Source organism: Camellia sinensis, chromosome 1, assembly GCF_055761805.1.
Source record: "Camellia sinensis isolate YWXY chromosome 1, ASM5576180v1, whole genome shotgun sequence".
Taxonomy (NCBI): Eukaryota; Viridiplantae; Streptophyta; class Magnoliopsida; order Ericales; family Theaceae; genus Camellia; species Camellia sinensis.
Genome location: NC_138961.1, coordinates 160,265,912 through 160,279,683, shown reverse-complemented (window position 1 = coordinate 160,279,683; position 13,772 = coordinate 160,265,912). Strand labels below are relative to the sequence as shown.

Here is a 13,772-nt window from a genome sequence, read left to right as displayed (position 1 = left end):
AAAATAAAATAGCACTGCTTTGGTCAATTGGCCAGATGTCCGGGAGGACGACCGATTAGTTCAAATTTTCCCGCCTTGCAAAGAGTTTTTAAAATTGAGTGTAGAATTAATTTTTGAAAATGTTAAATAAATACTACACTCAAAAGTGAGTGTGGAATTATATTTTGAAAGCTCTATCAAACGGATATTTTGCTCCAAGACAAACACAGATGGTGCATTACTTTGAAATAGTAGAACTTACCAATTTTTGTCTCTTTTTAAGAGATAACACAACAAATGTCCTAACATAATGGTGTAAATACTCCGGAATTACCATATTATTTGGCCATATTATAGTCACTGAGATACAGTGAAGAATTGAAATGACTTGATGTTAATATTTTCCAATATTGATCATTCGGATACATGTAACATATAAAGTCATCTTTCAGACTTTGAAATTGTCAATTTTGCTCTTAATTCTGACAGCAGCTTGATTGATTGCGATTTGATTTCAAATCTCATAAGTTTATTTATTTATTTATTTTTTTAATACAAACGTATTTTTAAGAGCATTGGTTATAATGTACATTTCTTAATATTTTTTTTTGGAAAAAAATGTATAATTATTTAAAGTATATAAATCGAGCAGTGGCGAAGATAGGAGAAGACCAAGAGGTTATGTGCTGTTGAACTTTTAATAGTTATACTAATATCCTTATATATAAAGATTGTGTTATATTATTGTTTGTATTGAAAATGACCATCTTATCAAATGTTATTAGCGTTGGTCATGCAATAAATGAATGTGCATGGTAGCTTTAGTAAATTTTTAGAATTTGAAAAGTGTTGGTGCATACATGCATTTATGTTATTTTAATATTAAATTTGATATATATATATATATATATTGTAGTGCATTCATGTATATATATACATCATGTGATAAAGTGTAGTTAAAGATTATATAATAATGCAATATGATGAACTGAAAGAGTTTGAGTGTGTCATGTGAAAGTTTATGAGTTACAATTGATTTATTGTTATATTTAATATGCGGCTCTTCATGTTTTGATGGATGTGTATATATAGGGGGAAGTGTACATGAAAAATATGAGTATATTTTTTATATTGTGTTTATATAGAAATGGTTAGGGAACTTGTAAAGGTTTTTTATGGTGTAGCTTTAAACTTACTTACTTGTGCAGGGTTGGTGGAGTCAACACGACTTAAAGTTGGTTTGTTGTATCCTAGGGATGACATGTTAATATGTGATAGCCTGTTACATCGGGAAGTGGTAGTTTTTACCAACTGAGAAGGTCTTGAATCCTTTCAAAGAGAGTGAGATTATCGCACCTTAGTCCGATTTATTGTATATTCATATATTTAGAGATGTGATGTGTAATACATATTTAAAATAGTGGACGAGGGGTAATATCTGTGGATGTAGGCGGATTTGCCAAACCTCGTAAATCTGATGTCTTCTCATGATGATAATTTGTATCTATATTTATTTTGACTATAATTAATTATTTATTTTGGTAAATATTCTAACAAAAAGTTTTACCCCTAAAGACTAAATAGGGGTGTAAATATGGCCCGACCCGGCCTATGTTGGGCCTCGCGGGCTCCTCCCAAAATTCGGGCTGGGGCGGGCTGGGCTGGGCCACGGGCCAAAAAGTTAAGCCTAGGCAAAGGGGTATTCAGGCCTTGGCCAGGTCGATGGGCCTGGTCTGACAATTGTTTTTGTTTTTTTAATTTTTTCTACCAAAATTTTATTATTTTTCACTAAAAAAGACACAGGGCCTCGGGCCGGGTCTTGAGTGGGCCTTAAGCGGGCCGATGGGCTAGACCAGGCAGAGTCGGGCTTCAAAATGATGGCCCAGACCTGGGCCCAAACGGGTCTAAAAAGGTTAGGCCCATACCAGGCCGTCCACAGGTCGCGGGCCATTTTTACATTTCTAAGATGAAAGTGCTTTTTCCAAGAGGAACAACTCAATAAAAGATTGCCATGTGGCAGTAAAGAGAGAGGGTGAGTAACAGTGGTAGTAAGAGGGAGAGGTGAGCAAGAGTGGGTAATTTTACCAAGTCGAGAGGGTATCATTATCTGGCCCTATTTTCTTGGGGATGGTGATCAATTATGCTAGAGTCAACTTCCAAGTCAAATAAGATCCCTAAATTATACTGGTAGGTTAGCGATTGGAAGATTCATAGAGGAAAGTAGCACATGATACTCATCTAAACTAGAGGGAACTCCACTAACTCTCCCATCCAACGACCATATTTGAGACTCCCAAATTGTTGCTATATACAAGGATTGTGCTTTGACCAATGGGACACCTGCTAGCCATCTAAGACCCACCACCCATCAACCCAATGGTTGAGATTGCAGAAGGCACAACTACCTCATTTCTTGAGGGATACTCCATAAATGGCATTTATAAATAAGGCAACACGGACACGTGGACACGTGGAGCCACTGAGGTAATTAAACACCCTACTAACCAAAGTAGTAGAGAAGTTTCAGGAGGTCGTTCCTGACTTCCAAGAGGCACCAAACAATTATAAATAACCGTATGCCAGATGGAAAAGGGCATCCAAACCAATCCAAATCAACACAACTTACATTGGCATCCATGTCATTAGCTTAGCTTAGCTTAGTTCAAGGCATCAATGCTATGGTTTAGTTTAGGGCATCTGTGCCACCGACATTTGTGTCATTTAGATTAGTTCTTGCCGTCATGTTCTTGTCACAGTTGTGTTCAATCCATTGTAATTCAGGTGATGTTACTTATTCTTTTTTTTTTCTCTTCCACTTATTTGTATTTTCAATCTGTTGGAATGCGAATTATTGTTTGTGTTCTTCTCTTACTATAATCTCTTCCTCACTTTAAAAAAAAAAAAAAACCCTTAGGAATTGTATAGTTCTCTTTATTGAGGCAAGTAAAGAACCATGAGCCTTTTAGCTATAAATATGTAAGGATTTTGATAGTTTTAACTGTGGGAGTTTGGAAGAATAAGAGAGAGAGAGAGAGAGAGAGAGAGAGAGAGAGTGAAAGGCTTTCTCCATTGTGTTTGTTTTCCAATATTGAATAAAGTTGAGTTTCCAACTTTAATATATCTCTATGTGTGTTTTGAATTACCACCAGTAATTCTAAGAGTTTCATTCCTCCAACAAGTGGTAGTAGAGCCAAACAGGTCCAGAAAATGAAATTCAAATAATAATATAAAAAAAAGCAGAGCACAATTCTGTATTTTTCTCCAAACTATACAGAATTCGAAGTTATCAAAATCAATTTTTGAGTACATTAGAGTGTTCATCTCGTCACCAAGAGTCCAACAATACAAAAATTGAAGCCATTGGAGTACTCACATGCTATCGCACGCTTCCACAAAATCATAAGTAAGGCCCACACGCACCACGCACCATCTCAAGCGAGAAGCAGCCGTTTTCGTTGCCGACCAGAGAATATTCCAAGTGAATATTTTGTTCACGGCAAGGTCAACCAAAGTTGACCCGCAAAGTCAGTTCTGACCCGTATTCGGTGCAGAATACTTGATCCGTTAGATAACTACATCGTATAGTTGGTACGGTTGCATCCTGTTTTGCTAAAAGGTTTTTGAAATTGCAACATAACCCCAAAAGTTTCTAAAAATTCAATTTTAGCCCCAGATTATTTTGAATGTTTTTACTTAAGCCATTGAAAATTCTAAAATTTTTACGAAGTGTGTTCCTAGCTAAATCAACCTTTCTAATGGGGCTATTCACGGGTCGAATTGGATTGATTTTCCTATCAGTCTAACAACTGACCCGACCATGACAAGTTGAAGATATAATCAACCACTTTTGAGTGTTCATGGCTGCTATTTAACATCAATTTACTAGGAATAACCCAGTTTAGGGTTTGGCTCTTCATCACCGAGTCACGGTCACAGACAGGTTTTGGAAATTTGTATAATGGAGGTAGATGAAGGATTTTGGGGGAAGAGGGAAAGAGAAATAGTGTGAGAAAAAGTTGAAGAGGTGTGAGGAAGATACTGAAAAAGATGGAGAGCAAAACTTGCGTGAGAGATAGAATAGAGGAGAGAGAGGGGGGGTGAATGCATGTAAGTGAGAGTGAGACAACTGAAGAGGCGCGTGAGGAAGGAAGATACAAAAAAAGAGAGAGTCACAGCAGAACACGTGAAGGAATGAGATACAATGAGAGAGAGAGAGAGAGAGAGAGAGAGAGAGAGAGAGAGAATGACATCAATATCAGGCACAAGTTCTAAAAATCATATCACCTGTAACCTAATCCCTAGACTAGTCTATCAAAATCAAGTGCTAAAAGTCATTTTCACTTATCGGGTTATAATGCTTAGGGATAAAGGGTAATATGAAAAGCCAATAGCACACATACACGAGTAAAAGTATATAATATAATAAATATCGGTCGGATTGGTCTTTTTGGTTACCATATATATGAAACTGTGGCCCATCTGAAAAAATTGATTTTTTTCATTGAAAGCACCCGCTACCGTCCGTTGTTTATTGAGCAACCGTCCGTGGGTTGATTTTTCGGTTCAAATTGGTAGGTTTCGTCGGATGGTTCGGGTTTTTGTACAGCCCTACCTTTTGAGTTTATCCCTGAGGTCTATTTTCTATAATTCATGCTTGGAAATTTCGTGTAGCCTATTTGAAGCACACAAATCAATCAATGGCCAACATCAATTGCATTTTCCTACCCCAGTTTTTGAAATTGAGCAAAGAAAACTATGAGAACTGGAGTATCTAGATGCGAGTGTTACAAGCCTCACAAGATGTGTAGGACTTGGTTGACTGAGGTTATGAAGAACTGACAGGCCTTGAAAATGAAGAGAAATTGTATGAAGCCCTAACAGGTTACTTTGAGAGATGCAAGAAGAAGAGACAAGAAAGCTTGGCAGTTGCTTTATCTAGGCATTGTGTAGACACCCCATTTTTGACCGACCTTAAGACTCAGACGTCATCGATTGAGCGCTTGGTGATATTGCATAATGTGCTCGTTCAGAAGTTTCAGAGTCGCGGCCGTGAGCCCCGCCTCCGGACTTTCGAACCCCCTTCTTTGCCTTGCCTCGGTTTGCGAACCAGACTCGGTTTTCTCTGTTTCTTTTCCTAAGGGGAGGGAGAGGTCCTGTAGACCGTCTCTTAGTGGCCGGGGGCTACATTTTGTGGCCATAGGCCATTTTGCCCATTTCGGAGCCCGGTTTCCGGTTTTTCGGGACCGTTGGCCGTGTGCTTCGGTTCGGGACTGCTTAACCATCTCCGTTTGCTCTAAATTTTGGCATACATCTTATTTCCTCCCTTTTGAGGGACACTGGGGTCTAAGAAATCCACTTCGTGGCCGAACGCCACTTTCGGTGCTTGGCAGCCCATTTTCGGGACCCCGAACTGCGTGTTTTGGCCCCCGAGCATTTGTTTTGCATCGATTTTCGTTCATTTTTGGCAGGTACCTCTATTTTATAACCAGGAAGGTCACTGAAGGGTGGGAGGCTAGCAATTATCTTGGCAAACCAGTTATATTCCATTTTCGCCCTCCGACGCCCGTTTTTCTCACTTCCGAGCCAATGTTGAACAACCTGGGCCCTTTTTTCTTGAACTTTGAACCACATATTTGTGTTGTACACACATGGGAGGACCCTAAAAGTTGGTGGCCGGCCACTAATGTTTCTTGACCCTTTTGAACCCCTCCTTCCGAGCCAATGTTGAACAACCTGGGCCCTTTTTCTTGAACTTTGAACCACATATTTGTGTTGTACACACATGGGAGGACCCTAAAAGTTGATGGCCGGCCACTAATGTTGCTTGACCCTTTTGAACCCCTCCTTCCGAGCTAATGTTGAACACCCTTGAGCCACTTTCTTGGACTTTTAACCACAGGGTTGTGTTGAGGGCACATGGGAGGACACCATTATGTGGTGGCCAGCCACTAAACCAACTTGACCCTTTTGACCCCTAGCCGGCCGGCTAGGGGATGTGGCCGGCCGGCCACCTGAAACAAAAATACCTGGCCGGCCATGATCCTCACATTGTTCACTTTACAGCTGTATAGCTTTATCCCCCAGAAAATATCTGTATCCGGGGGATATTTTGTGGGGGATATTTTGTGGGGGAAAGCTTGCCTCCTTTTCCCCCACCTTTTGCCCCTCTTTTTTGGTCCTTATAACCAGCTGCAAGCATTGGTCTTGAGGGTTAGAAGAATTGTCTTCAAGTCTTGCATCCAAATCCCCCTCTATTTCTCTCATTTTCTCAAAACATCCAAGTTCTACACCTCATTTCTTCATCACCACCAAGCACCACCACCACCACTCCATTTCCAGCAACAAGGAGGGCTCCTCAGAGGCTAAAGGTGCTGCAACTTGGTCCAAGAAGCAACCAAAGATTGGTCTACAAGGGTGAGTTGCCATTTCCCCCTTTTTGAGCTCATTTTTGCAACATTTCTTAACCATATATGCTTATTGTTTTGAGCTCCGGCCCTAACTGAAAGTGGCCTTCTTTTGAGCTCTTTTTCACTTTTTCTTAAGAGCTCAACCCTGTTTGAGCCCCCCATCTTGCACTTGCTTCAATATCCTCCTTGAATGCCATTTTCTTGCATGCTTTGGCAGCCCATTATGCTTCCATTTTTGGGCGTTTTACAGAACTAAAAATAGTCTTATTTTGGCCCATTCTTCATGTTTCATTAAGGGTCTTTGGCTGTTTGATGAATATTTTGTATACCTCATGTTATAGCCTCTTTTGAGCCTCATTTTGCATTGCATTTCTAGCATGTTTGTATACTGTTTTGGAGTTTTTACAGTTCTGTAAATATGCTTATTTTTGGTCCCTCTTCAATGTTGTAGAAGGGAATTTTTCAGTTTGGGCTGTGCATATACCACTTGCCTCTTTGGCCACCTTTTGGCCCATTTTCTTGCATAAGAGCTTAGCCATATCTATGTTTGTTTTTGAGATTTTTACAGTTCTGTAAAGTGGCTTATTTTTGGCCCCTCTTCAATGTTGTTGAAGGGCCCTAACCCATTTGGAGTCAGCAGCTGTGAGTTGCTTCATAATCTCATGTTTAGGGCCATTTTTGCATGCCATTGTTGCCCTATCTTTGCTTGCTGTTTGGCCATGATTTGTACTAGTAAAATGCTAATTTTGGGGCTGCCTTGCTTCTGTATTTTCATTCCATGTACCAATTATGCATGCTTTGTATAGCTGTAGTTCATTCTATGCGCCTAATTTGCATTTTGGGAGAGATTCCATGCATCGGGTGTGTTTTCGCCTCATTTCGGGGCTGTTTTCCCCCACATTTCAGTGCTGAAATCCCATTAGTATGTTTGCACATCATTTCCATGCTATTACATTGCATATGTTATTACCTCGGTTTGCGTGTCCGTGTGCACGCATTTCGAGGCACTTCATTTTCATCCATCGGCCTCTTATGTGAGTGTGGCTGAGGCTATCTCATGTTAGTATAAGTTCATGTTGCATTCTATATGTCATTTCCATGCCATTGCATTGCATATGTTATTGTCTCGGTTTGCGTGCCCGTGTGCACACATTTCGAGGCACTTCATTTTCATCCATCGGCCTCTTATGTGAGTGTGGCTGAGGCTCTCTCATGTTAGTATAAGTCCATGTTGCATTCTATATGTCATTTCCATGCCATTGCATTGCATATGTTATTGTCTCGGTTTGCGTGCCCCTGTGCACGCATTTCGAGGCACTTCATTTTCATCCATCGGCCTCTTATGTGAGTGTGGCTGAGGCTCTCTCATATTAGTGTAAGCCCATATCATGTTTCCATGTCATTTGCATTGCGTATGTCATTGCCTCGGTTTGCGTGCCCGTGTGCACGCATTTCGAGGCATCTCATTTTCATAGCATTGTGCATACTAGGTTGTATCTTAGATCGCATTCATGCATATCATGCATATTGCATCGTGTTCGGGATAGGAGTTAGCCCGGGCACGGGAAACGAGGCGCATTTCATACTCCGAGTAACGGAATGTGTCTCAATTCCCCAGTCACCGACACTCCGGATCATCCATGATGGAGTTAGGTCTTGTTGTGTTTATACGTGCATTCATTCCATATTAAGTTGCACATTTCGACTCCTCTGCCATCATGCATCGATATGCGTGATTGGTGGCACGAGGATCGAGGCATACATATATCTGTGAAAATACATTGCTATGCCCCTTTCCTGCTCTCTGTTGCAGCAAATGAAGAATCAGTAACTTTCTGGAGCTTGGCACGCATTTCAAGAATAACTGCTAAACAGAGGCTAATTGGACATCCTAGTGGATTTCCGCGCAAGGCAGCCCAAACATACATCATTCATCAGAAGCAAGGCAGTCCCTGGCTTGCACGCCAGTTTTACAGCTTTCTTAGTTAATTTGATTAATTAATTAGGAATTTGTACATTATTCGGACTGTAATATTTGGACTGTAATATTCTTTTATTCAGGACTGTATATTTATTCGGACCCTCTGCGCGAGGGCACAACTGTAATAAGTGTGCGTGTGTGTGTTGTATGTCTTCCAACCACACGTCTTTCTTCCCTTTTATTTACCTGCTTATGATGGTTAGATTAGGGCATATTTCAATTAGCATACAGTATGACAGCATATTTGCATCATTCATCTGTTTTGCATGCACCGGGCTCGGCGCATCATACTAACTGCATTGTATTTTCCATTCCAAAGTGAATACGTGTTTAGTTGTAGCATTCCATGTGTCATGTTTAGAATAGCCGAGCCTGCTGTAGGTTGCATTTTTGCATGTGTTGCATTAGGCATTTTTTGTATACTTAGGATCATGCATGATTCCTACTGTAGTTTCTATTTTGGCTTGGAGTACTCGGTAAGTTCTATGCTTTAGCATCCTTGCATGCGTGTGAGTGACTGCCATGAATAGCATGCTTACCATGAGGCTATTTACTTATGTGATATATTTGCCTGAATGCCTGTGGGTGAAGGTTGGGTTACTTAAAATTGGAATAAATCATCAAATGTTTTAAGCCCACTAGATAGTGGCAAAACCATCTTTTCTAAGCCCACCTGCGGGTGGCAAAATCTGCATTTTAAGCCTACTTGCGAGTAGCAAACCATCTTTCAAATAAACAAGCATGAAATGTTTTGTTCCAATTCAGGCGACCCAGTCTATACTTATATGCTGTGTGCATCACATAGTAACCTAGGCTAATAACCGGAATAAGAACACACAAAGTTTTCAAAAATAGATATCATGGTTAGTAGAGGCCGATCTTTGATCGGGCGAGCGGGGGTGCTCACGAAGTGACCTTCCCCAATCGTACCCAAGTTCCCGAGCCGAGGCAACTTTGGTGACGACGGACACGTGGCCTTTGGCACCGAGTCAGGGTTTCCTAAATTTCTCATTAAAAAACATTTAGGTGGCGACTCTGTATCTGGCAAAGCAGTCCATGTTTGGCACGTCTTTCAAAATCTGTTTTCTCAAAACGATTTGCCGGATTTGGACTCTTTGGTTCAGACTTAGAACCGTGACAAAATTGAGAGTCCTGAGCTGTAGTGACCCCAAATGAACAGAACGGGAGCTCAACCCTCCCGGGGCGTTCGGGGACGTCTACACATTGACGAGTCAAGCTTTGAAAAGATTTCAGTCACGACAACCTCTAAAGAGGCATGGAGTATTCTTCGGAGTTCACACTGAGGAATTGAGAAGACCATGAGGATTCAACTAAGTATTAAGAAGGGAGCTCGAATTGTTGCAGATAGAGGACCATGAGTCAATTTTTGAGTACTTTACGAAGACTTTGACAATTGTGAACCAGATCAGGCGATATGGAGACAAGATGGACGACGTTTGAGTGATAGAGAAGATTCTTTTATCCCTAAGTTTGAAGTTTGAACACGTAGTTGTCATAGTTGAAGACTCCAAAGAACTCAAAATCATGACCATAGATGAGTTGATGGCCACGCTGGAGATCCACGAGTAGCGGATAAACAAAAGAACTTTCACAAGTTCCCTAGAGCAAGCTCTTCAATCAAGGTTGACATTCAGAAGGAATGAAGAAGGGCAATGAAGAAAACCACAGAGAGGTAGAGGAAGAGGCCATGGATAAGGTAGAAGATGTAATGCCCCAAGTTTTATTATCCGAATACCATTAACAAATTCCTTATTAAAGTCCAAATCCATAATATAAATGCAGAAGTAAGATAGTAATGAATAAACAATAAATGTTCTCTCGTACATATAGTGATGAAATAACCAATACAGTAAATTACAACGGATGCCCTTAGGCATACATTGAAGAATATACAACTGAACAAAATAAAATAAAAGGGATTAACCCCCTTTACAAAACATTGGCATTTTGCCTACAAATATTGGGCCCCATGACCAACAATAAAAGAATACTTCTTAATCTTGAACAATTCTTCCAACTTCACACCTAAAAAAGGGATCAACAACGTGGGATGAACAATAATGTCCAGTAAAGATCTATAGTGATCCTAAACAATAGTATCCTATAGACATATATTATCATGAATGCTCAAAGTCAAAAATATGTAAGTAGTGTTACTTTTTTATATCCAAAATATACACATAGTTCACATGCTTTACCGAGCGTAAGCCAAAAGGAAACAAAACCTATCTCAAGTTGCCACACTTTACCGGTCATTATCTGGTATGAAACAAAACCTCCACACCACTTTACCAGGCGCTAGCTGGAAGGAGATTATAACCTATCATTCGAAGCACAATCTATTTTATCGGGTGCTAACCGAAAGGAACTTGAAACCTCTATATAGCACTTTTATCATCCATCTCATCAAGTTTCCACATCATTCTAATTTATGCAAGTTAAGCAACTACACATAACATCTAAGAGTTTCTCTAGAACAATAATTACCATCCTCTACCGATGAATAATGACAAAATTTATAAACAATAGATGACATTAAATCTCATAAATTAAAATAATATAATTCTCATTATGTTTCCCCAACTTCAATGTTATCAATATTGACAAAATTTACATCAACAATCATAATATCACATATCTCTATAATTAATCCCATTAGTTCCAATCGTTAACAATTACAACATAAACCATTTTCATGGCAACCGTTTATTTGTTTCTCTTCCCTTATCACAATTCTAATTTAACAATAATCAATGTAGCTCAACAATTATACAATAATTAACTCCTCTCATTTTCTCATAAATATTATGTTAAAAATTAGGGATTTTTACTTCAATCATCATAACCCATATTCTATTAGCTCAAATTTACATGATCAATAATAAAACACAAGATTCAACTCTTTCAATTCGAAATCCTAACTCTCATCTGCATGCATTTCGAAAATCTCTTATCAAAATCATGTTTTTGATATAATAGAAACTACCACACATCTATCGATAAGGATGTATTGAATAAAAGAAAAAGAAATCCTTACTTCTTGAAGAGGAGAACAATCAAGAAGAAAACTCTCAAATTTCAACATCATCGGATTTTGATCTCCACTGGTCTACACTTAGCCTTGGAATGCTCAGCGATTTGGCTTGAAGAACTAGTACCAAAATCTTCTTTGATTTTGTTGGATTGAAGGATTTGTAAATTTTTAGGTGGGGGTTTAAAGAGAATAAGGGAAGAAAAGAGCAAAGAGAGTGAGAATGGAGAAAAATGATGGAAAAAGGGGGTGATTAGATTTGAAGAGATTGAGCATGAAAATCGAGGTAGAAACGTGCTTTGCCGCATGTGCCATGGTCCCTTCCCCACGTGCGGTGCCACTTGGCTGAATGTGTGATCCACTGTAGAACCAAACTCTGTTGCTGCCTCACTTCGCTGTATGTGCGGGCCCCTAAACCTAGAACCCATTTTTTCCCTACACTAATCCTCATGTGTGGGCCTACCTGACACACCTGCTTAAGCCCAGTCCTTTTTGAGGTGATTCCATGTCTCCATTTTTTGTCCTTACGCTCGAAACTCAAAAATTCTAACTCACTTAAACATCAAGAAGATTAAGCCAGGTTTACTTCTCAAACACTGACACATCACCCGACACTAGAGATTCTGAAGAAAAATGCTCAATTTAAAAAGATACACTCAAGTTAGGTCAATGGCCCAAGACATCATAGAAGAAGCCCCAACATAAGGGGCATAATTCAATAGTTGGTTAACAACAGAGGACAACAGGTGGTTGTTCTACGAAATAGAAGAGGTCAACAGATGGTCGACAATAGAAAAACGACAAATGATTGTTTCGAGAGACAAAAGTCAATAAATGGTTGATAAAAGAGGACAACAGATGGTTGCTCCACGAGGAAGAGGTCAACATTGGGTTGACGGAAAAATAAGAGGTCATGACAGAAGCTACATGCAATGCTATAATTGCAAAGAGTATGGTCACTATAGCAATGAGTACACAGAAGAGGTGCAATGCTACAACTGCAATCTGTATGGACATTATAGTCATAAGTGCATGGAAGAAGCAACATATGACGAAGTTGAAGAGTATGTAAACTTTGCAGAAAATGAAGAAGTTATGTTGCTCATGGCTTGCAGTGATGTTGTAGAAAAAGAAACTGATGAAGCAACGTGGAGAATCAAGAGTATGGGGGATATTGTGAAGTAATCTTTGTTTCTCCATCGGCCTAGCTAGGAGGAGGAACGAGTTTGCTAGAAACAAGGGTTCAAAGATTGCTGCATGTTACTGTAGGTTTGACGGCTAAAGATTTCAAGTTTGAATGGTTTTGTTGTAGTATATTTAACGCATTCATATTATCAATGTTTAGCTTTAAATATGTGAGGATTTTGATAGTTCTAAGTGGGAGTTGAGAAGAATAAAAAAGAGAGAGTCACTACTAAAAAAAAATTATCTTTTGGACCGTTACAATCCATCGCAAATAATAGAAATACATTTGCAAAAGACCTTTTGCGATGGCCTATGCGACGGCAAATGGGGGACGCGAGTGTGGGGGTGGCAAATACTTTTTGTGATTGCAAAACAACAGTCGTAAACTATTTGCGACTGCCTAACCTATTATAGCGACTGATATTTTGCCATCGAAAAAAAAAAAAATGCCTACAATGTATTAGCTACCATCTGTTTACTGTCGCAAAAAAAATTAAAAAACAATGCCTACAATATTTTAGCAACCTATATTCTCATACATATATGTATGTATATATATATACATATATATTAAAATGTTATACACAATAAATGTAAAGAGACATTTGCAAAAATTTTAACATTCATGCATTATTTTCTGTCTCTTCTCTAAATAAAATTCTATTGGGATAATAACAAGGAGTTCCTGAAAGAATCCTGCAAAGATTTTCCATCTCTTGCAATTACAAAGAACATTTGAGGTTACAGTAATTCTGATTCCAAGAATACTTGCAATTACCCACCCTAACACATAAAAACTAGTGTATGGAAACAAGAAACAGGGCACTCATTCACAGCTTTGTTACAGAGTCTGGAAGCAACTCTTGAGAATACAGACGTCTTTTGGTTTCATCAACTGCTTTCTGAAAATAGCGAAGTTCAAACAATCATATGAAAACTGTTAGAACAACAAATCAAAAGAAAACATAATTATAGCCTTTTTGGTTTAGACCTGAACCATTGTATGTTTTGGATCTGAGTTTCATTGTCTTATACAGTTGTTCATGTCTTGGCTCCCCTTATCTCTATTTGAGTTTGGCTTTTGGGACGTGTTGGTTACATTTGGAACATGTTGGTAGCTTGTTTTTTCAAGTTGTTGATGCCCAGAATTTTGTTCCTATGCAACGGT

The 13,772-nt window shown here is 39.2% G+C and overlaps 1 long non-coding RNA gene across 3 annotated transcripts in view; it reads left to right on the top strand.

The window, feature by feature from the left end:
- The window catches only part of LOC114301989 (uncharacterized), a 71,009-nt gene that overhangs the window by 16,209 nt on the left and 41,028 nt on the right, over positions 1-13,772 (top strand). The window contains exon 3 of one of the 3 annotated variants that reach the window (XR_014340551.1): positions 1,188-1,522. The exons of the other annotated variants lie outside the window; for them this stretch is intronic. This is a non-coding gene — a long non-coding RNA (uncharacterized LOC114301989). Of the gene's footprint in view, positions 1-1,187; positions 1,523-13,772 lie in introns of those variants that run through there. 3 annotated transcript variants of the gene reach the window in all.